The 24,163-nt window shown below is 42.6% G+C and overlaps 1 protein-coding gene and 1 pseudogene across 2 annotated transcripts in view; one reads left to right on the top strand and one right to left on the bottom strand.

The window, feature by feature from the left end:
- The first annotated feature begins 241 nt into the window (after positions 1 to 241).
- Positions 242 to 24,163, top strand: part of LOC126336137 (suppressor of lurcher protein 1-like) — a 659,041-nt gene continuing 635,119 nt past the window's right edge. Inside the window, exon 1 of one of the 2 annotated variants that reach the window (XM_049999628.1) lies at positions 242 to 291. The gene's annotated coding sequence lies outside the window, so the exon portion shown is untranslated. Of the gene's footprint in view, positions 491 to 24,163 lie in introns of both variants that reach the window. The other variant, XM_049999627.1, reaches the window with a different exon arrangement.
- On the bottom strand, positions 20,512 to 20,629 carry LOC126337353 (5S ribosomal RNA; annotated as a pseudogene).

The raw sequence follows: 24,163 nt of genomic DNA on the forward strand, positions 1-24,163 counted from the left end.
TTGCAATAGTGTTCGAGATGTCCTTGGTCACTCAGATGACCAAAATGATAACAGTCGCAAACGAAAGCACTTTTTCCGTGCCCCACTCTGGAAGCAGGTAAGCCGCAGAGTGAAGGCGCCGCGGGTTGTGGCTGCTGTGAGGGAAGTAAGGCAGGGACGCGCGCGAATGACACGGGCTGCGGCCGGCGCATGCGCCGTGCACGGAGAAGTGCTCCTCGGCGCGCCGAGTAGTCCGGACGGCAGTAGCCGCCGCGTAGCGCACCTGTGAGGGCGCTCTGCCGACCCTGCGCGGTGAGTACGCGACCGCACGCCGCGCGCGCCACGCTCCTTCATCCACTGACAACACTGTACTCCGAAACCGGGTACAGAAGCTGACTTCTGCCCTCTTCTCTACGGCAAAAACGTTCTCTGTCACCGACAATGAAGCATGTTTACTTTTGCATTTCTTCTCTCTATTACTTCATGAAGGCTATTCTTAGCTTAGAAAAAGGTAATCACAATGACCGGTGGTGTATAATAATTTTTCGTTATTTGTATAAGGCCTATGTGCTCGTTCACGCAAAATAACTCTCAACAAACATACAATTTTTTCTTTTTTTTTTAATTCTGTCTGTCGTGCCATTTGTGGATAAAACAGTATATATATACAAATCATTCATTATACAGTCCGATACTCGAGTTCGTCGATCAGCTCCCTATAAACCCTAGCAGTATCAACGCGTTTTCCATAAGATATATTAACATATGAGAGGGAAGGAGTATACTTTATGCCCACCACAAAAATGTTGTTAATCGTTGTTAACTTTTATTAACAACATACTTTCTAAACGATATATAAGTAGTATCCAGAACCTGACAATATCTTTTAGCACAATCTTAATAATAACAGCTCATTTTCCGTTCAGTATACACGGGCGGTACGAGTTTTTTACGAAAAAAAGCGAAAGAAAATTAAAAAAAAAAAAAACAAAATTCTTTAGTTTTCATTGACATTGTATCACAACATACTTTCTCAAGACCTGTAAGGGTGTAATAAAGGTCCTGAACCTCAAAAGATTATTATGACATTTGTTGTGAAATGTCACTTTCACAGAAAAGTTTAAAACAATTATGGAATCTAGTAAAATAAATCATTAAAACCATTAAATATTTTTTTCATCATTTTAAAATACAGTCTGCATTACTAGATTAGAATATTTTCAAAAGCATAAAGTAACCAACCTCGGTATTGCGACGCTGTACGAACTTAAGGGGATACGTGCTGCTCTTCTTTGGATCTGCTCAATTTTATCTTTTAGTCGTATTTCGAGTGGTCCCAGACTGACAATCGCATAGTCAAGTGCTGGTCGGACGAAGGTTTTGGTAAGCTAAGCCATTCTTCAGTGGACTGCACTTCCTGTGGATTCTTCCACTGAATCTGAGTCTATCATCTGCCTTTTCTACGATTACTTTTACGTGGTCGTTCCACTTTAAGTCTCTCCTTGCGCATACTCCCGCATATTTTTGGCTGTGACTGATTTCAGTGACTGGTATTTCCTTCCATTTGTAATGACATTTCGGATATAGTGAGACGTGTTATTTATACATTATCAGTCGACGAAAGGCAAAAATGAAAATCTGTGAAAGGATATTTACTAGAGTTTAGAAATTAGAAAAAACCCAACTTCCTTAACTTTTTTACCTTTTATCGCCTAGTAATGTACAAATCATGCCTCTTTAATCTTCATTACAGATATGATGATTGCAGTAACCCAAACGCCGTTAAGTGATCGAGACGGTTCCGTCTGCAGAAACCAAAAATGTAGAAAAGTCCAAGAAATTTATTTTGTTTGTTAATATACACTAAACTTTGGTTGTATCACTAGGAATGTGCATCTAGTGAAACTGAAGTGAAATGCTAAATGTTGTCTTGATAAAATGGAGGCAACTCTTTAAACATTTTGTTAACTCGTCTTTTTATTCGCTCTTCCGCAGTTCTTCATTTAAAATTGTAGACTTTTTTTACGATTGCATTAAACTAGCTGCTGGTCTCGCGTACAATCAAAGAGAGATTGATTAATATAATTTTTTTTCTATCTTCTTCCTCTTTTGATGACAAATGGAGCTGAGGCTGTAGCAGTGATAAACGTACCGTAGGAAAATACGTCATGAAAATCTCTAAACATTTCTGTAAATCAAGGAAGGAAATAGCGACGCCCTGTACCAGGGGCGAATGAAACAGCGTTCATTCAGTGGAAACTGCATAGAAAACAGATCTCCACAGGAGTAGGTTTCAGCGGCCGTTGTCACTTTTAATAAAACTCTTCGGGCTGTGTGACCGCGCTGACAGTATTAAAATTCTCCGACATTTCGGCCGCCGTTGCAAAGTCAGCAAAATACCACGAGGAAAGCCATTTGTCACAGCCATTTGTCACAGCCGCCGAAACATCGGACTGTTTTGCTTATTGACAATGCGGTCACATCCCCTGAAGAGTTTTATTGAAACTGCACAAATGGATGTAAACCATTCCGCAGGTTTCTTGAACAGCTGCATTCCAGAGAAAGAGAAAATTGTGCGAAGCAGGCTCCAGGCTTTCACACCTAAATCAAAACAATTACGTGGGCTAAACACATTTATTGTGTGTAGAAATTTATCAGAGTAGCTCACACCTTTTCGCCGTATTGCGTTACTTATGCAGTGTAACCAGTCTCTTACTTTCGTCCTTTCTTGCATCTTCTGTAGTTTATGTGTGTACTGTCATGTTCCATGAATAGCTAATTTTAGCTTTCTTGCCATAAACATACGTATCACACAGCAGGCATTAAAACATTGCAAAGAGCTTCAAGCAACAACTACTCTCTAATGTCCATATTTACTAATACCATAATTTAATCTTTCGATGTCCGTCATGGATATGTGTCCATGATAGCCGTCGCTGCGGCGACCACATGTAAGGACACTTTGAATTTCGCTTCATTTAATAGGAATGAAAACCCGTTTCGATGTTTACCATCATCCATTTCAATAGTTCATCTCACTGTACATCATTTGGTACGTATTGGGCTTTTGAGATTAATGATGAGAATGAAATCAGCGGTATTTTGAACAAAAGTAAAGAAGGTAATGCTCAAAACGTTGAGTTGCAACTCACCATTCGCACGGCAACAATGTAGACTGAGCTTGTTGTATCAAACCTAGATAAAACCTCTAGTTTTCGTCCAAATTTTCCCACTTCATTCGTGAGGAACAGCTGCCAGCTATTACGTGACAAAGAATTTGGTGGGTTTCATCGAAACCTCGAGAGTTTTACCCAGATTTGACACGACAGGTAAACCAAAGATGTTTTACACGTAGACGTCGCAGCGATAAACCTCTATATCAAGAATCCACAGGCTCTTACAACAGATTGTAGCTGTGTAAGAAACTTCGGGCGTCATGATATATGAAACTAAGCATCTTAAACACGTAGCGATACATGACTGGTTTCTAAGTAAAGACTTAGTAACAATTCACGTACATCTAAGTGTAAAATAAACTGACAAGATCATACCGGAGTCTTCTGTACAATACTGGTTGTCTTTCGTTAGCTATGAATGAGCAACATAATTACAAATTCTAAAATAAAATAATTTCAGTTTGAATCTCTTTTCTGATAAAAGTTGGCAGTCTTATACTACCACACTCAACGTAACTTTCTTTTAAAATTATAGCGACGTTATTTTAACTTGGAACACAAGCTAAAGGTATAGGCAGAAGAAGCCTTTCAAACATGAAGCGTGGTAACTTTGTTACGGAGTACTTTTGTTTCTTAGACTGTGTTTAGAAAGGTCTTGTATGGCTCCAGCAGTCCTTAAAAATACAAAGAGTCGCCAGTAGCCCCATCGAAGTGTTAGCCTGAAAATTTTCGTACACAAGTTTATTGAAATAATTATTTCATGACTCGTAGCAATTATCTGTATTTGTTTCCAGGTAATACAAAGTCTCGTGTTCTAAAATATCCACAAGAGATACTTTTAACTAACGGTCCTGTTTATAGTTTGGCAGATGAGTTGAAGTACAGCGAAATATGCGATGACTAAGATAATACTTGTGTGGTAAGTGATTAAAAATGGCTCTACGCACTATGGGACTTAACATCTGAAGTCATCAGTCCCCTAAACTTAGAGATAATTGAACCTAACTAACCTAAGGATATAACACAAATCCATGCCCTAGGCAGGATTCGAACCTGAACAGTAGCAGCAGCGCGGTTCCGGACTAAAGCGCCTAGAGCCGCGCGGGCACAACGGCCGGCTAAGCGATTTACAGAATGAGTGGTTCTATGCGCTGCATTCATTCATGAGACGTTCATTTACTGCCTCGCTGGTCTTTGACGACTCTAAAACAGTAAGCTCTACGTGTCTTGTAGTTATTCTGCACTATTTTAATCTGCACTTTTACAACAAAAGAGAATAATGAACGTTCTTTTACGAAGAATATGATGTAATTGACTATTTCATTGATTACATTCCAGAAGCTAGCCTGAACTATTATCAACTAGTTAGTGATTGAACTGTTAACAGTAGCTATACGTCTAAAAGCATGTTGGTTCAATTCAGGATTCCAATACACCATACGAGGGCTGCTATATATATTTCTGGCCTAATAATGAAAATACGAATATTTATCAACGAAAATGGTTTATTGTTTTTCAAAATATTCTCCATCAAGATTTATACACTTTTGCATGCGCTCAAACCAATTTTCGAAGCACTTTTTCCACTCCGATTGAGACACCTCCAAAACATGGTTTTTGAATGCTGCAACAGCATCTTCTGGCGACGAAAATCGTTGACCACGCATTTTTTTCTTGATGTGTGGGAATAAAAAGAAGTCATTGGGTGCCAAGTCAGGGCTGTACGGCGGATGACCCATCACTTCGACGTTTTGGCCGGTCAAAAAGGCGCTGGTTTGAGCCGATGTGTGACAGCTCGCATTGTCATGGTGCACAATGATTCGTCTCCTCTTGTTCATTTTTCGAATTTCTTTGAAGACTTCAGGCAAACAAATGGTGGTGTACCACTCAGAATTGACCGTCCTACGTTGCTCAAGCGGAACAGTCGCCACATGACCAGTTTTGCCGAAGAAACAGGCGACCATTTGCTTCGAAGTGCTTCTTCCACGAACAACTTTCGTTGGATTTGGCTCGTCTTGGAAGACCCACACGATCGATTGCTGTTTTGTTTCGGGCTCATACCCATAGATCCATGATTCGTCACCTGTGACGATCTTATAAACGTCTTTTGAAGCACCGCGATCGTATTTTTTCAGCATTTCTTTACACCAATCCACACGAGCTTTCTTTTGAGCGATTGTCAAATTGTGCGGGATCCAACGAGAACAAACCTTTTTTACGGCCAGGTGTTCATGCAATATCGAATGTATGCTGGTGGGAGAAATGCCTAGGCATGCCTCTATCTCACGGTATGTCACATGACGGTCTTGCATTATCAGTTCACGTACGGCATCGATGTTTTCTGGCACAACGGCTGTTTTTGGACGACCTTCACGGAATTCGTCTTTGAGCGAGCGTCGGCCACGATTGAATTCGTTGTACCAGTTTTTCACAGTGCTATAGGATGGTGCTTCGTCGCCATACAAAGATTTAAGTTCATCGATGCACTCTTGTCGTGATAATCCACGTCGAAAGTTGTGAAAAATGATCGCACGAAAATGTTCACGAGTTAATTCCATTTTTGTGCCAAATTGATTTCTTCAAGTCCCTGTAAAAGAAAAAAAAATTGTCGTAAGTCAAAAAGTTCTGAGTACATTTATGCTAAAAAAATGTCAAACTTTCCAATGGAAATGTCAGATTGCACCTGGCAACACTTAGTGTTGCCTAGGCCAGAAATATATATAGTAGCCCTCGTATCATTCCCCTCTCTTTTGCCTTCAAACCCGTTTTTCAGCACAATCGTCGTTCAATGCAACAGCCTTCCACCATCTTGCTAGGAGGGCCTGTATGCCAGCTTGGTTCCCCTCCATTGGCAGATGTTGGAGCCAACATCTCACTGCGTCAATAACCTATCCATCATCCCTGTACTGCTTCCTGCAGAGTGTATCCTTCTTTGGGCAAACAGGTTAAGTCGGAGGTTGCGAGAACCGGGCTGCTAGGTGGCTGGGGAGGATCATCCAATGACGTTTTGTGAGCGCCTCTGGGGTGCGTAGGCTCGTGTGAGACCTTGCTTTGTCGTGGAGAAGGAGGGGTTCGATAGCGATTTTCTCACGATATACACGCTGAAGTTGTTTCTTCTATTTCCTTGGGGGGGGGGGGGGGGGGGTTGCATTTCAGAGCTTATCGTTACACCATGAGGGAGGACATCGAACAGAATAACCCCTTCAGTGTCCCACAAGACCGTCCTCACGTCTTTATCTGCTGAGGGTGCAGCTTGGAACTTTTTCTTCGGAAGAGAGATGGTGTGGCGCCGCTGCATGGATTACCGTTTTCCGGTTCAAAGAGATGAACCCATTCTTCACCGCCTTTGACGATCGTGTCACGTCAGCCCGTAACACGCAAGCAATTTTGCACAGATGGTCCTTCGTTGCTCTTTCTGCTCTTCTGTTAGGCGGTGAAAAACACAGCAGGAACACACCTTCGAAAACCCTAACCAATGGACGAGTGTGTCAGCATTGTCAACGGAGCCATCCAGTTGCGCAGCGCGGTATTGGATTATGATCCGCCGATCACCTCGAACGAGAGTGTCCGCGAGTTCTAATATTGCAGGAGTCACACACGGGCACGCTCGACTTACGACACATTTGTGCCACCTTGCTCCGATTGTGACACACGCCTCGCCCAACGACTCACCGTGCTTTTGTTCACTACCAGGTTTCCGTAGACATTGTGCAGGCACCTACGAATATCTGCGATGTTCTGATTTTCTGCCAATGGAAAATGAATGACAGCTCCGTTAAAGACACCATTTTGAAGGCTATGTATAACGTCGCTATCCATCAGAACTTTATAAAACTATAGAGCCTGAAGCGAGGATATTCAATTTTTTCCACAACAAATTTCACGTTTTGCAAATCTAAATTGTCACAGAAAACGATTTTGTTGCATTGGTTATTTAATGCCTGTCGTTGTTTGGAGATAATGTTGTAGGGAGGACAATTTTGCAGCAGAAGAAAATCGTTGTTTGTATATTATTAATTGGATCTGTTCATTTTCCTGTTTCCTGTTTCCACGTTCCTCTCTCATCCATTTTCCCCTTTCCATTTCTTCAGTTCCTTCTGTGACCCATTTATTTTCTTTCCTACCATTGATACCCTTTATATTGTTTCGTATTTTTCACGTCCCATCGTTCGTTCCCACTGGCGACCCAATGGTTGTAAGAAATTTGACTCCAGTTCCAGAGAACGACTGTTCAAATACCAGACTTATGATTTCCGTCCTCACCCCAAATTGTTTAACGTAAAAGCAGACATCATGTACCAGAAAATTACTCAGCCAGTTTTCTTCCCTATCTTTTGACTATCCTGGTGAAGCTGCTTCTTCTGGGACTTAGGAGATGCATTTGTCTCCTTATTTTCTTACGCTCATTTCCTCTATAATTATCCCTTTTTTCATTTCCTCTCACTACTTCCTTCTTGTCACGAACACCTCAAGTAATAGGTTCAGCTGTAGATTTCTAAAGCTTTTCTTTGTTTTCCACTCTGGTGCTATTTCTTCACTACGTATGTTTTGTCGAAAGTGTGTATATGGAGGCTGACATTTCGTGTAGAGTTTCTATTAGCGTTCTTCTGTGGTTCACGACTATGAAATGGAAAGGAGACGGTGAAACCCGATGCCGGCAGCTAGTCTACTCGTCTAGAATAGTGCCACAGACGCTGCTGGTTTTGAAACCCATATCCGGTTAACGGATCGCCGTTAACTATGCCACATGTCCCCACTGCGTAAGACCCTGAGGAAGGGGTTGGAAGTTAACTCCAGGACATTGCCGCAATGCCGGATGATTCGGTAAATATACCACTCCCGATTTCGCCAGTGACGTCACTAGGACTTGTCAGTGACTTAAACCAGGATTTACGTATTTGAGTTCTCAGACCTGTCGTGCGACCACTTGGCGTTCTCACAGTGTGATAACCGTCACTTATCAATGAAGTGTCACTACTCGTAAACGTGATGTGTGGTATGTTCTCCGATACCACAACTGTTTCATGAAAGGATTGATACAGAAACATGATTATAGTCATGGAAATTTATTCGAAGGCTAATTACCTATTAGAAGATCATATGTCGAAATAATGAAGCAACCATGAACATAGTAATGAAATTATCATCGTCTTTAACAGCATTCTCATGTTTCAGCAATAATTGAAGTGAAACTATCCTTGTCTGAAGTCGTGGGCCAGTGAATAATTTATTTTTCGTAACGCATTTCAGTGCTACTTGATTGCAATGATCTGTTAAGTAAGATCAAAGAAAATGTATGGTTCGTTTAAAGAAAAAGATGCAAATATTTGTTTCATAACGCAGCTTAATGAACAATTATGAGCCGTACAACAATAACCGCACCTTTTTGCGGACCACCGTTTACCGAAATCATAATTAACCATAAACATAATTTCAATCATTATCAACCAATCAGGAAAAATTCAACGAATCGGAATTGGATTTATATCATTTCCAAAAGTCATTATTATTAAAGTTTCCTTTACAACACCACTGAATCTACCGTTTCAATTTGTTGCCTTGTTGCAGGACCTCCTACCGACGTTTGTTTAATTTCTTACCTGACATTTCGCCAGCACGAGTGGCAAGCATTGTCACAGATTCAGCCTCGCCAATCAGCGAAGGGTGAATCTTTGACAAGGCTGGTCATTCGTGAAGGGAAACATCACGAACTTGTTAAACAAAACACAGCGGAAGATCCTGAAACTTAATTCTACAGGCAATACATCGAAGTTTGCTTTAGTATAGTTCCAGTGTCGGAAGATTACCATCCTCGTTTCACGACGTCTTCCTACGAAGCATTCTTCGTTTTCTCAGCGCATCAGTTCTGAGTCAGTATATAAGGCACCACTCTCCTAGGAAGCTAAGGAGTTCAGCTTATGTCACTGTATCTTTTCAGCGCAACATTGAGTCTATAGTCTCTGTCTGTTGAAAGTATTCTAATATTAACTTCTGCTGCTTCATTATTAACAGAATCCCTGTGTGCAGAAGCATGATACCAATTTTTAATTTCATCAGAAATTATTCTATGATTATCTGTAAGTCTGCGATCAAGAACTGCTAATTTCTTTTGTTTTCGATTAATTTTAAAACGTTTCTTTGGTATTCTGCACATCAGCCGGTTATGGTACGACTGCACGGTCTAATGTGATTGTCATCGCGCTCACAAGGGATCTGTACGTCGCGAACCCAGAGAATGAGACTGTCTTCAACGGCGCACACAATCTGTGCCCTCTGAAGTAGTCTGAAAATAGGTGTGACGTCGTGTCTCCTATGGTCCTACCTTCAGCGACGCAGGAGGGAAGAAGTACAGTAGGTATATCAAGTGATTGATCATCATGTACGCATAGTTAGTTTCTTATGGAGCCGTAGCACAGCATTTTCAAAGGGAACTCCACGAAATTAATCTCTAAAATCTTGTGGACTTCGTTAAAGACAGTTTTAGTTTTGTATGCTAATGTACGTAGAAATAATTCTATTATGAACTGAATGGAGAAAGCTATGTTCGCTGAGGCACTACTCGGAGTGCGTCGGATTGCAATACGCTGCACAACGTATATAAACAATAACACCACTTCTCCCTTACTGGAACGCTGAATATACACACATTAAAAAAAGTTTTGCATCACCCCAGTTCCCAGAACTCCTGAAGACAGAAGTTGACTGTGGATATCGTATCACAGGCATAGACCCTTTGACGGCTCACAGATGTCACTAAACCCGCCCAAAGATATAAATAACCACGTCTATTAAAAGGAGGGGTCCGACAACCTATCAGTCCCTCGTATTCCACCGGGAAGGAGGTACACGGCTCGTGTTGTCTGTAGTTCGACCATGCGTAGACGATCAGTACCGCGGTTCGATCGCGTCCGCGTTGTTACTTTGTGTCAGGAAGGGCTCTCAACAAGGGAGGTGTCCAGGCGTCTCAGAGTGAACCAAAGCGATGTACTGCGGATATGGAGGAGATACAGAGAGAGACAGGAGCTGTCGATGGCCGTCAAAGGCTACTAATACAGCGGATAACCGCTACCTACGGATAATGGCTCGGAGGAACCCTGACAGCAACGCCACCATGTTGAATAATGCTTTTCGTGGAGCCACATCACGTCGTGTTACGACTCAAACTGTGCGCCATGGGCTACTTGATGTACAACTTGACTTCCGACGTCCACGGCGAGGTCCATCTTTGCAACCACGACAGCATGCAGCGCTGTACAGATAACCCCAACAACATGCCGAGTGGTCTACATATGAGTTCAGACAATCGTCGGAGACCTGTTTGGAGGCAATCCGCTCAGGCTGAACTCCTTAGACACACTGTCCAGCGAGTTCAGAATGGTGGAGGTTCCCTGCGGCTTTGGGGTGGCATTATGTAAGGCCGACGTACGAAGCTGGTGGTCATGGAAGACGCCGTAACGGCTGTACGATACGCGAATGCCATCCTCCGACCGACAGTGGAACCATATCGGCAGCATATTCGAGAGGCATTCGTCTTCAGAGACGACAATTCGTGCCCCCATCATGCACATCTTGTGAATGACTTCCTTAAGGATGACATCGCTCGGCTAGAGTCCGCATGTTCTCCAGACATGAATCATATCGAACATGATTGGAGTAGATTGTAAAGGGCTTTTTATGGACGACGTGATTCACCAACCACTCTAAGGGATCTATGGCGAATCGCCCGTCAGGAGTGGGATAATCAGGACCAACAGTGTCTTGATGAACTACTGGGTAGTATGCCATGGCAAATACAGGCATTTATCAATGCAAGAGTATATGCTAAAGGGTATTAGAGGTACAGGTGTGTACAACAATCTGGACCTCCTCCTCTGAATGTCTTGCTATATAGTGGTGCAACATGCATTGTGTTGTTTTCATGAGCAATAAAAAGTTCGGAAATGATGTTTATGTTGATCTCTGTTCCAGTTTTCTGTACAGGTTCTGGAACTCTTGTAACCGAGGTGATGCCAAACTTTTTTTGATGTGTGTAACTAAGTGAACCCAATATGTGTTATGCACACAGTTGAAAGCTCTGTATCTGTGATCAAAGCTGCATGATACATGAGAATAATGTGTAAAAGTTTAGCAGTTATGAGTTTCGGTATTTCTTCTCACAAGTTACAACGGTTTTTCTTGGAAAAGACTCCAGGACATACAAAACTTTGTAGACAGTGTTCTTCCATATGTTCCACTAGCACGAATCCTGATTCACTTTATGAATCAAACGTAAAACTGGAATTGGTGTCAGAGGGCTCATGTACGCCTCATGCTCTTTTTTTCATAATTTGAACGATTTTCATGCTAGCCGACCCGGATTTTCACGTAACCATAAAGAGCTGAGGGTTTCTCTTATCTCACGACGTCCGGTAGGCTCGATGTCCTGCGTAAGTCGTTACTGAATGCGTGTTAAAGACTGATACTTCACTTTCATATGACATCGATCAGTCGACTTGCGTTTAAATTTCTGTATTTATTTCTTCATACAACCTCCATTTGTCCTCATGAGATTGGGCGGAATTTGTTACAATTCTTTCCACGTAACGAAAATTGGTGAATTAAGGATGTAAGGAGAGATGAGCCTAGCGCACATAAGGTGGGTAATATTACGACTGCTCTCCTTCAGTCTCTATTTTCGGACGTGCAGAACCGATCCACCATAATACACAAAACAGGTCAGAACACTCTTGCAGAAACAACGGAAAAGGCATGCCAAATTTAGAAGAACTCAAAATTCCCAAGAATTACGAATTTCTATAAAAGTTGTAAGTTTCAAGAAGATCTTCAGTGCGAGATGTTTTAACAGTTTCTACAACGAAACTCTGTCTCGAAATCTGGCACAAAACGCCAAGAGAGTCTGGTTTTATTTAAAGTACGCCAGCAGCAGGACTAGTCAATACCTTCACTGAGTGACAGTAATGGTAATGTTATTAATCACAGTGCCACTATAGCAGAGTTACTGAAAACGGATTGCCAAAAGACGAAGAAATGTTCTGTAATTCGAATCGAGGACAACTGAGACCAAGAGTAACTTAAAAGGAGACGTTTTCAGAATATGAAACAGCTTAAATCACTTAATAAAGACTAGATGTCCGGTGCAGATTGTGTATCAGACAGGTACTTTTCAAAGTTCGTAATTAGCAATCATACACACCAGCTCGCTCGTCGAATGATTCGTATCTAAGACCTGGATAGTTGTTCATGTCACATCAGTACAGAATAATGGAAATATAATCGACTGAATCACAGACTCATATCACTTGCTTCGATTTGGAGTAGGATGTTTGAACATATACCTCGAAGAAATTATCGACAAACAGCCGAAACGGATTCAGAAGATTTCATCTTGTGAAACACAACTAGGTATTTCTGCTCACGTAGTAATGAGTGCTGTCGACGAGGGACATCAAACTGATTACACACTTTTAGTTTTCCGGAGGGCTTTTGAATTCCGTTACTCACAAGCGACTTCTAATCAATTATCGTGCTTAGGAAGTACCACCTCAGTTGTGCGACTGGATTTGGGATTTCCTGTCAAAGAGATCACAGTTCGCAGCAATTAACAGTAAGTCATCGAGTGAAACAGGAGTAATTTTTGTCGTTCCCCATGGAAGTGTTATAGGCCCTCTGTTGATCTTAAGATGCAGAAACGACTAAAGGGACAATTGGGGCATCCTTTAGAGGTTGTTGCAGATCGTGCTCTCATATACCGTCTAGTAAAATCATCGAAAGATCAAAACCAATGCAAAATGATTTAGACAAAGTATCTGTACGGTGCGAAAAAGTGTCAATTGACTTAGCGTTCAAATATGTGAAGTCATCACCATGAGTACTAAAAGCAATCAGCTAAATTTCGGTTACACGATACATCCCATAATTCCAAAAGCTGGGAATTCAGCAAAAGACTTGGGGATTACAATTACGAACTGTGACATTCAGATAGAAAATGTTGTGGAGGAAGCAAAGCAAATACTGCGATTTGTTGTCAGATCGCCAGAAAATGCAACAGAGGTACTAAAGAGACTGCTACAACATGCTTGTCCATCTCCTGTTAGGTATTGCTGCGCGTCAGACGGGACTGACGGAGGACAGCTAGAGTTGTATTTTCGTGAAATATGGTAGTGAGTGTCTTGGAAATGATACGCGTCCTCGGGTGGCTGTCGTTAAAAAGACGATGGCAGCATCTTTCCATGAAATTTCAGTCACCAACTTTCCCCTCAGAATGCAAAATTTTTTTGTTGGATCCGCACTTACGTATGGAGAAATGACCATCGTAATAAGATAAAAGAAACAGAGCTGTCAATGGAAAAAAAATGTGTTCTTTCTCCTATGCACTGTTCGAGGGTGGAAAGATGTAGAAATAACTTGAAGATGATTCGATGAACAACATCGTTGTGAACTGCACACTATAACAGGCTATTCTTTGTCCAAACCGTTGCTTTCAAGGTACTAAAAAGTCCACTCACCGCGAAACTTGTAATCGGGCATAAGATGAAAACATCGAGGTAAATCGGAACATTCATTCCCGTAAGATTTCTTACCCAAATGTGGAGCAATACATGCAAGCATCTCTCTTAGTAATGTACAGGTTGGTTGCTGTGTTATTTCTGATAACGAGAGTGTGATTCGAACAGTCGTAGAAGTACTGATGTCTAGGAATGACAAATTACAATCTATCGACGATATTGCTTTTATTTCTTGATGACATGACGTGAATATTTCTTTTTAGATCGGGAGGTATTCTAAGTCACCGACTTTCTATATTTTAAAATTTTCTTCCCTATATTCACAAATAAGTACGAAATAACATTTTCTTGGTAGTGTCAGTACTGGTATAGAGACGAAAAGCATCTCCAAACGTTCAGCATTAGGCAGAAGTAGTAAGGTGATGAAAATTATCCGAACTGTTGCTGTTGTTGTGATGGTGAATCAGTAGCTATGTAATCAGGAAGATTCAGTTCTTATTCAATAGCTCTCAACTTTTTTAGAAAGATCAATCATAAATGGAAGTCGTATTTCATGGGTAAAAAAGCTAATGAATTTGAACATCATCATCGTTACTGACGAAATGCTAACTTCAGCTACAGTGCTGTAGCAGGATATTCATATGTTTCCTCTAACAAGGATGCCCGATTTTTCAAAATATAATCAGGGTATTATAACTGCTGATCTACTTCACAAATGATTGCAGTTTGAAAGCACTTTATTAAATTCATTGCCAAATAAACTTTTCTTCTTAGTCGCATGATATAATGTGAGAGAACCAAACATATTAGCTGTAAGATTAATCATTGTCGCGGCTAGGGAGTCGAACCTATAGACTTCTTTCTCTTCCCGACGCCACTCTTTGTATAGCGGATAAACTGAAAGAAATTGTTCAGCAACAGGCCCGGAAATTAGCTCTCTAATTAAGGTTTCTGTAAAATAGGTTCGCTTTAGAGACCGAGTCACTTTGCATATTGATAAAGTAACATTTAGGCAGCCTACGCAGCCACCAACGGTAAGAAGTGCACGTCGGTTTATCATTTTGTAATGCGAGGCGGTGTACAGCGCAGAAGTGTTTCATGAAAACCGACGCCGACCAGAAGACCTACTAAGGTACACAGTTGGAGTCCCAGGAAGGACAGAAAACACTACAATATGATGTACTGTGCTTATACGAAATATTAGAGGGAATTCAGTATTATATTTGTGTGATTTTGGAGCTATACATTACAACAGACCGTCACCTTGGTAACGGTGGTTGGTGTAAGACCACGCTGTACCAAGTCGAACTGGGCTTGACGACAGATATAGTTAGGTGATTCCCCGCTCCTTCAGCTTTTATCGGTGTGTGGCGGGAGGTGGCATCCCACGCTCTCAGCTATCCACGACCAGATGTTTCCACTGTGTACGAGCTCTTGCTCACTCGTGCACAGGAGGAAGGCCGAAATGGGTGAGGACAGCACGAACAATGTACAGTCCTCCGTTTTCATTTTTGGAGATAAGGCCATGGGGACTTCGAGGACAGGTCATAGTTATCATGGTTCACACGTCAGATATAATAGATGTTGTCCAAATTATCGACCATGACAAGGAGAAATGTTTTGTTCAGAGTTGTAACTCATACCTCATGTTTGCAGTGCTGTCATTGGCCAACCACTTTTAGAGCGCTTGTCTCAGTTGCCGCATCGGACTATGATCTCCACGAGCAATACGATGATATTACAGACTTAGTCGCAATGTCTGTGGTTTCGCTTTATATATGCTGTCTGTTCTGTCTTGAAGTGACGGAAAGTACAAACACCTTATTTTATCCCGTGGCCATTCAAATACCATGTACAAAGATTTTAATGACGTTCCGCGCATTTGGGCATTGAAATAAATCAATAGTAACTCGTGAAAATTTTTGGAGCACCGGGAGTCGAATCCGGATTTTCCACTTAACGCCAGCGGACCTTTAACGGCGTCGGCCACCTTAGCACAGCCTTATTGACACATGTACAGTGTAATGAGTATAACTGCAGTTATTGTTGTATGTTGTACCTTAACATATACACACATTAGTGTGTCGGTTGTTTACTTTCCGTGTGGAATAGTCTTCCCACAATCACGTCGCATAATTTATTACCTGATGTTTTCTGCAGTCGTAACTGCACTACTAAGTGAAACATGGCTCTCAGTATAGACTAACCATTTTTCATCTGCACATCGACACCAGAACCTGACCTGCGGCCTAGGGGGAAGTGTGCATCATCTGCTTCCTCTTGCCACATGTACTTAGAGGTACTAACCATCTTAGAAACGGTACCCCTGTAGTCCTGATAGATATAGTTATTAGTCTTCAAATCAATTATGTACTCAAGTAGTATTGTTCAGTACACTGTTCTCAGCCACCATTAAAAACATCTGCACTCATACCTATTACACCCTGCAACAGAACCAGGAACTGAGAGTAAGGGGTTCAAGTGGAGGTGACGCTACATCGGTAGTGTGCACCAGGCTGGGAATCTGTGTCGGATGAGAAGCGTGAAATGCAAAATCCGGATTCGAGTGCCGGTCCGACACAAATTTCATCTGTTACCATTGAAAGACGTCAATGGCCAAACATTATTAAAAGAAGATCATTAAAGCCTTTCTACAAATGCTCTTATCTTGTTGCGCATAAGCCACTTCCTTAATCAAGGTTCTTAACATGATCTACTGTCTTCAAAGGCTTAATGAAGGATGTATCTAGCCTCTCGGGCACTAGCTGTGTGGGGCACTTGTCCCGCATGATAGTTAAGTGGAGCCCTCCTGCCCCATTGATTGCATATTCGCTTGACAGTCCTGGGATCCATACCAACAAGATAAGCAGCGTTGCAGAATGAGTTCTCATAAACTCGATACTGTCGATGTGTAAGTTCGACACTTGCTGACACACGTTGCATGAGGCAAAACACGATATTCTCACAAGCAACATTAAAATTTTATTTCCGAATGAGAAAACTACTTGTAATCTATCGATACAATTTGAACAAAACATACCGCGCTTGTCGGACATAATGGTACTTCTCATCACAATTCAAGACAGAATTCTATCTCGCAAAACTTAGTCCCGCCAATAGGCTTAATAGAAATGCGATTAAAAATGAGGTTCTGGCAAAGCGTGCAGCGAGCCCAGAAACGGGTAGGATGAACTCTGCGACGTGCTGGCGCTGTCCTCTTAGCTCAGTGAAACGTAGCGATGCCGTGTGGAACGCATATGCAGGCTCGCTGCTGTTCCAGTCCCATTTGCACCAAAAAGTTGTTGTGTTAAAGCATCAAATTGTATTCTACCTACGTTTCCATAGTGCAGTACCTTGCGTATTTATTTCTGTTCATGTTATCTTAATTTAAATATTAAGACAGAACGTGATCTCATCACAGATGTAAACGACCACTTTGTTCCGTCCATGAAACAAAGCTAAAAGAAAATAATAGTGGATACAGTAACAACGGCTGTATCGAATGAAGTGCAAAAAGTACAATAAGGAGGCGGCACTAGATTGAACATTACGCTACACTCAGGAATTCCATTCTGTACATTTGAGTCAGAGCCGGTATGTACATGCACAAGAAACGTTCACTTTACAGGAGACTTTCAAAGCGCCACCTTGCATCTGCAAACACATCGCCACTCACTGTATCGTCCTTTTCTAGACCCTACGCAATACACTTGCATCCACGATTGCGGAATCGGCATGCAAGCGAATTATTAGGTCGTGTCCATCCATGGGTGGAGTACTATAGACTTGTTCCTTTAAATTTATTTCCCCGCAAATAAAAAAACAGGTCCGCGGAATGTGGATGTAAGGACACTGAATCTCCACAGTCACTAAATTTCGCTGGAAACGCTTCAGAATGGTCCAAATGGCTCTAAGCACTGTGGGACTTAACATCTGAGGTCAACAGTCTCCTAGACTTACAACTACTTAAACCTAAATAACCTAAGGACATCACACACATCCATGCCCGAGATAGGATTCCAACCTGCGACCGTAGCAGGCGCTCGGCTCCGGACTGAAGCGCCTAGAACCGCTCGGCCACAACAGCCGGCGGAAACGCTTCATTCTAATAGTTATGCTCGTTCATTCCAAAGTTTGGCACTGGATCATCATGATGAAGCCATAGCTGTCCCCAAACACCAAGTGGAGCGTGTTGTCCCGTCGGACGACTTTCGTTACAAATTGTATCGAGCAGATGGATGTGTAAGGGTACGGAGTATGCTAATACGAGGGGCAAAGTGATGGAAAGAAAGTTATGATACAAGGGCGAATCCAACTTATCCTCCCACCATTCAGTCCCACACGCTAATGCCAATAAGGTTGACTGAAAGCCACGTTCGAGGTTGACATGTGGGTTATGTTCCTCCTAATAATGGCTGTTTTGGACGTTGAAAATACCTCCAGTAATGGAGCTAGATGCGTCAGTCCCTAACATGTTATTCATAAAGTGTCCGATATTTTCCAGTTGGTCTAAAAGCGATTCACAAAACCGTAATCATCGATTACCGTCTCCTGACCGTTGTCGTCTAATGATGTGGATGGAGCTCTTCATAGTGCAACACTAAAACAACTGTCTTCGAGATATTTGTAACTGCCCTGCAATATCACAGGTGCTTCGCACAGGTGTTGAATGGTTTCAAGAATCGCATCTTCTGTTGTAGAGTACGTTTAGTTACAGGACAATTTCAGTCCATTACATATTCGTTCCGGAAGAAGTTAATGAAAAAGAAAAAAGTGGTTGAAACCTAATGGAACTTAACTGCTAAGGTCATCAGTCCCTAAGCTTACACACTACTTAACCTAAATTAACCTATGGACAAACACACACATCCATCCCCAAGCGAGGACTCGAACCTCCGCCGGGACCAGCCGCACAGTTGATGACTGCGAAGACGTTGCTCAAGGTGACGATAAACTTGCTTCTCACGATGGTACCTTGAGAATACCATGCATAATACGCATGAGGAGAAGCAGCATCTTGGTTATCGGATGCACCCAGCACCAAAAGCGTGTCAACTTAGTCATCGATTGTGCACACCATCGGGAAGCCGCCTTGCATGTTCTTCACAAGACCAGATATGATTGTGCAATTGTGCACTGCGCTGTAGATAGAGAAATGCATGCAGTTTAATGGATACTACTATGATGTGACTGTCTATTGTCGAATGACAAAATCAGGTCCTGGTTATAAACGGAGAGAAAAAGGGAAAACCAAACAGTCACGAATTCTAACTCTAGCACAATGTACGTCCAGAGTGTAGCTCCCCATTGATTCTGAATTATATTACTTACAAATACTCAATGACGACGAGAAGCAGTTCGAGAACCTGCCTTATGCCGTTGTTGTGAAATCCTATTCATTCCGTATCCAAGACTGAAATACATTTTATATCAGTTTGAAGTTTTCTGCATTACGCCTTGATACTGTTCATAGTCAGCAATGTACACGAAATATAGCATTGACATACTAATATGAGAGGAACAATATTCACTTAGCTTCATTGGCTTTTGGCTTTTCCTGAACAGCGGCATCTAGCCTGCCGTTCTTTCGTGGTTATCTTACTGTATGTGATTCCTCTTTTTATCTTGCCCTCCCCATCCACATAGAATCACCTTCGATCTCTCTCTCTCTCTCTCTCTCTCTCTCTCTCTCTCTCTCTCTCTCTCCCTCTGCTCTCTTCGTGCAGTTTTATTTGTCTCACACTGGTTATAATTCACAAATCATCGCTCGCTGGCGTTCGGTTCACCCTTACACCAATACATATACTGCACACGTAAATGTGCTGCCCGCTGAAACGGCGTCATATAATCTCCGCTCGCGCCGTAGGGGCCGTTTTGTGAAATGTGAGTTTCCGTCCGCCCAGGGCTGTGTGTTATTATTGTTAGCTGAATTACAGAACGGCGGGTAATAAAAGCGGCAAAAATGGCCTCGGTATTCTTAATTATAGCCGCCGTTGGAGCACAGCGGTGCGGATGTCTTGGATGAGAAATGAACAAACTCTTTTTCTGCGTTCTCAGTACTACAGCTATAGCAGCAAAGACAACGTAGCTTCGCTTTGCTTACAGTGAAATATTTTTGGCACATTCACTGCCCAGCTTTTGATCTTTTTGAAGACCGAACTCTTGTGTACTTCATTATGCGTTTATCTCAATAGAAAATTATTTTTAGGATTCCGTTCCTGGTTCGGTAAAAATGGATCCTCTATAGGGTCATTTTATTGTCCGTTCGTCTGTCTGTCTTCTTGCCTCTCAGACTGTTATGACCCCTTTCTTCAGGAACGGGTAAAGGTATGAAGTTGAAATGTATACCACATTCAAGGTCTACGGTCCCTTGACTGTGTCAAAAATTCAAGCTTCTAAGTCAATGCGATCGAAATATACGGCCTTATATGCCACATATATTGCCAATCGTAAACTCACTCATCGGAATCTCCAGATAAAATGAACTCTCTGTTACACCTCTGGCAAGGTGGTCTAGCGGTAAAGCACGTCAGAAGAAAACGAGAGGTCAGGTACTCGAACTAGAGTAACAATTTGCAGCAACTCGCATACGTCGGAGGGTTTGCGGCCATTTTGTTTGTTACGCAGGGAAGGAGGATTTCTTTTCATTAATGTACTCCGTCTTCAGGCCACGAGTGGCCTACCGAGACCGTCCGAGCGCCGTGTCAGCCTCACAGGGGATGCGGATAGAAGGGGCGTGGGGTCAGCACACCACTCTACAGATGTACTGATGGTATTCTTGACCGAGGCCGCTACTATTCGGTCGAGTAGCTCCTCAATTGGCATCACAAGGCTGAGTGCACCCCGAAAAATGGCAAAAGCGCATGGTGGCCTGGATGGTCACCCATCCAAGTACCGACCTCGCCCGACAGTGCTTAACTTCGGTGATCTCACGGGAACCGATGCATCCACTGCGGCAAGGCCGTTGCTCTTTCATTAATGTACGATATGTTATTAATGTTTTCCTACCACAAGGACCGAATTGTGCAAAATAACATTGGTGTGCTTCCGTCTTTATCTGAAAATAAAATCTCGTTTGGAAAACAGATTTTTCAGCCTTCGTTCTAACCTAACTTTCACCTCTCAACGTTACTAGAAACGACCTATGGTTCCACGCTAAACTGTATGTCTCCATTCCCCGGATGGATAGTAGGGTTCGTTTGGGAGAAGTAACATCTAACAGTGAGACCTGCTCAAGGTCATAGAGTCACATGGAATTATTATATTCACCTAAATGCTTTATGAATTTTGTACGAAGAACCCTCAGGGCGCGAGGTCTACTGGCACACACGTATACACGTTATTTCATCTCAGTGCCTGTTTAGGGTGTGAAATTCATGCTGCCACGAAGTTTATTTCTTTCGACCTGTTATGGCACTAAAATTCATCAGAAAACTTAGTCATTTCGTAGTGTTAGTTTACGTAGAATGGCATGTAAGCTAAAAGCGGAAATTTCAGGCACAAGGTATAAACGTGTAGTTTCTAATCCTCAGCTGGTTGCTTATCACATTTTTTTTTACATATGACAATGATTTGTTAACGTGGAAAATGCTGAGTTCCATCGTGGTTCATATTCTATATTAAAATGTAGGTTTCTTCTATGAGTACCGGGTAAGCTGATATGTCGGAGGAAAACAGTGGCATATTACGTCCAATACTATGACGCTTTATAGAGACATTTGGTCATAACACCGAGCTAACGCTTGAGGAGAATTAATATATACAAACATTTCGCAAAATACTTAGTATTCTCAGTGTAATATACTTGGTGTCCATAAATAAAGCTACGATGCCTTATAGAGACATTTGGTCATAACACCGAGCTACCGCTTGAGGAGAATTAATATACACAAACAATTCGCAAAATACTTAGTATTCTCAGTGTAATATAATTGGTGTCCATAAATAAAGCTCCAGGACTTAAACGCTATAGAAAGAGAACAGCTGCTCAGAGTGTCGTCACATTTGAAAAGCTTATTATTGATGCAGGGAAAACGTCATGGCACAAAAAGAAATTCACGAAAATGTGACCAATAAATGGCACTGTAAGCATCAGTATATGCATGCCGACAGACGCGTGGAATCCGAGAAGCCAAGCTTGATTCTATCCACGAAGGGTCGCGCGCTGCTGGTAAAGCTCTTTTAAAAGAACGGTGACCTTGCGCCGATAGCACTCCAGAAGTTCCACACACACTCAGGGATGAGAGAATGGCATAGGTCCGACGGTGGCTAAGAGTCTGGAGGAAATGCTTATAAAATTCACAAAGATAGGTTCTTTTGAAGTGAAGTATGGCAGACGGAGGAGAGCAGTTGGTCTGAAGTCTGTCGAAGCTGTGGCCACAGCATTGCAGGATAGGTCGAGCGGTGTTGTACAGGCATGCAGTGCACGGGGAACTTTCCGAAAGTTGGAAATGCTTGCTACCACGGCTCATAAAATCCTCCGAAACATCCTGCTTTGCTGTCCATACAATTTATGACCTACCAGAAAAACAAACGTTCGCTCTGGAGTGTCTTGCTCGCTTGGAAGTAGGCAGTGAATAGTCACGGAACATTCATCTGGCAGACGGAGCTCGTTTTCCAATGATATGTCAATACGCTCCATTGCAAAATACGGGCAGCATAAAATCAGCAGGCACATTGGCCGGTAACAGTTCACGCCACACTGTGTGGTGCGGGTTGATGGCATCGTTTAGCGGAGAGCCATATTTTCTCCAGGAAGTGAGTCCTGTGGATCCCGTCACTTGTAAACCGCGTAAGAGTCTTCTGTGCACCAACGTCGTTTCAACCTTTCAACAGCGTGATATGTGGGTGGGATTAATTTTATGTAAGATTTCGCTCCTCTACACATTGCGCAGCCAGTGAAGCAGCTGCTGCACAAGCATTTCGAAAATGTTAAAATTATCAACCGTTTCCCTACAGGCTGGCCCTCCAGATCACCTGATTTTAATCCGAGTCCCTTCTGGCTGTAGGATTATCTAAAAAATGTTGTACTTATTACTCCAGTTTCGAACGTATCTGAATTGAAGGCACGCACTACACAACTCATTCTGAACGTAACCCCCGAAGTATTATGGGCTTTTGAGGAACCTGCTGTTTCTTGAACAGTGCTTGTCTCAGAAAACGGTGAACGGCATATTGATCATGTCTTCTGATAGTCTCACAACAATTAGAAACCGATATTATTTAGCTTCATATGCAGTTTCTGGCCACAGGAAAATTACACTGAAGAGTCAAAGAAACTGGTACACCTGCCTATTATCGTGTAGGGTCCCCGACAGCAAGCAGATCTGCCGCAACACGACGTGGCATGCACTCGACTAATGTCTGAGGTAGTGCTGGGGGGGACAGACACCATGAATCCTGCAAGGCATCTCAGATATGCTCATGTAAGGGGATAACTTCAGAAGAGTGTTCCTGGTGCCACTCTGTACTAATTCTGTACGTGTGGGGCGTCGCATTTTTCTGCTGGAAAGCATAATGAACATGAATAGATGCAGTTGATCAGACATGATGCTTACGTACGTGTCACCTGACAGAGTCGTATTTGGACGTGTCGGGGGTCCCATATCACTCCACCTGCACACGCCCCACACCAATATAACGCCTCCGCAAGCTTGAACAGTGCCCTGCTGACATGCACGGTCCATGGATTCGTGAGGTTCTCTCCGTACACGTACACGTCCCTCCGCTCGATACGATTTGAAACGAGACTCGTCCGATCAGGCAACATGTTTCCAGCCATCAACAAACAGTTCAATGTCGGTGTTGACGGTCCCAGGCGAGGCGTAAGTCTTTGTGTCGTGCAAGTCATCACGGGTACACGAGTGGGACGTCGGCTCCAAGAGCTCATATCGATGACGTTTCGTTGCGTGGTTCGCACTCTGACTCTTGTTGATGGCGCAGCATTGAAATCTGCAGCAATTTGAGGAAGGGTTCCACTTTTGTCACGTTGAACGATAGTTGTAGGATCTTTTTCCGACGCGGCTATCTCGGAGATTCGATGTTTCACCGGGTTCCTGATATTCACGGTACACTCGTGAAATAGTCGTACGGGAATATCTCCACTTCACCGCTACCTCGGAGATGCTTTGTCTCATCGCTCATGCTCCGACTATACCACCACGTTCAATCTCACTTAAATCTTGAGAGCCTGCCATTGTAGCAGCAGTAACAGATGTATCAACTGTGCCATACACTTGTCTTATATAGGCGGTGCGACCTCAGCGCCGTATTCTGCCTGTTTACATATATCTGTGTATGAATACCCGTGCCTGTAACAGGTTATTTGGCGCTTCAGTGTAAAAAGCGATGTCATATTGCTTTGTATGCCGTTTCTGGCCTCAGGACAATTGAAAATCTATTTTTCATACCTGATGTAGTGCGACGTTACCGTGTACCTAACGAGTAGTGCCACAACTGTTGATTTCCGTCTTGTGCAGCCATACACATTGAAGAATACGGATG

This window comes from Schistocerca gregaria, chromosome 2 (assembly GCF_023897955.1).
Source record: "Schistocerca gregaria isolate iqSchGreg1 chromosome 2, iqSchGreg1.2, whole genome shotgun sequence".
NCBI lineage: Eukaryota > Metazoa > Arthropoda > Insecta > Orthoptera > Acrididae > Schistocerca > Schistocerca gregaria.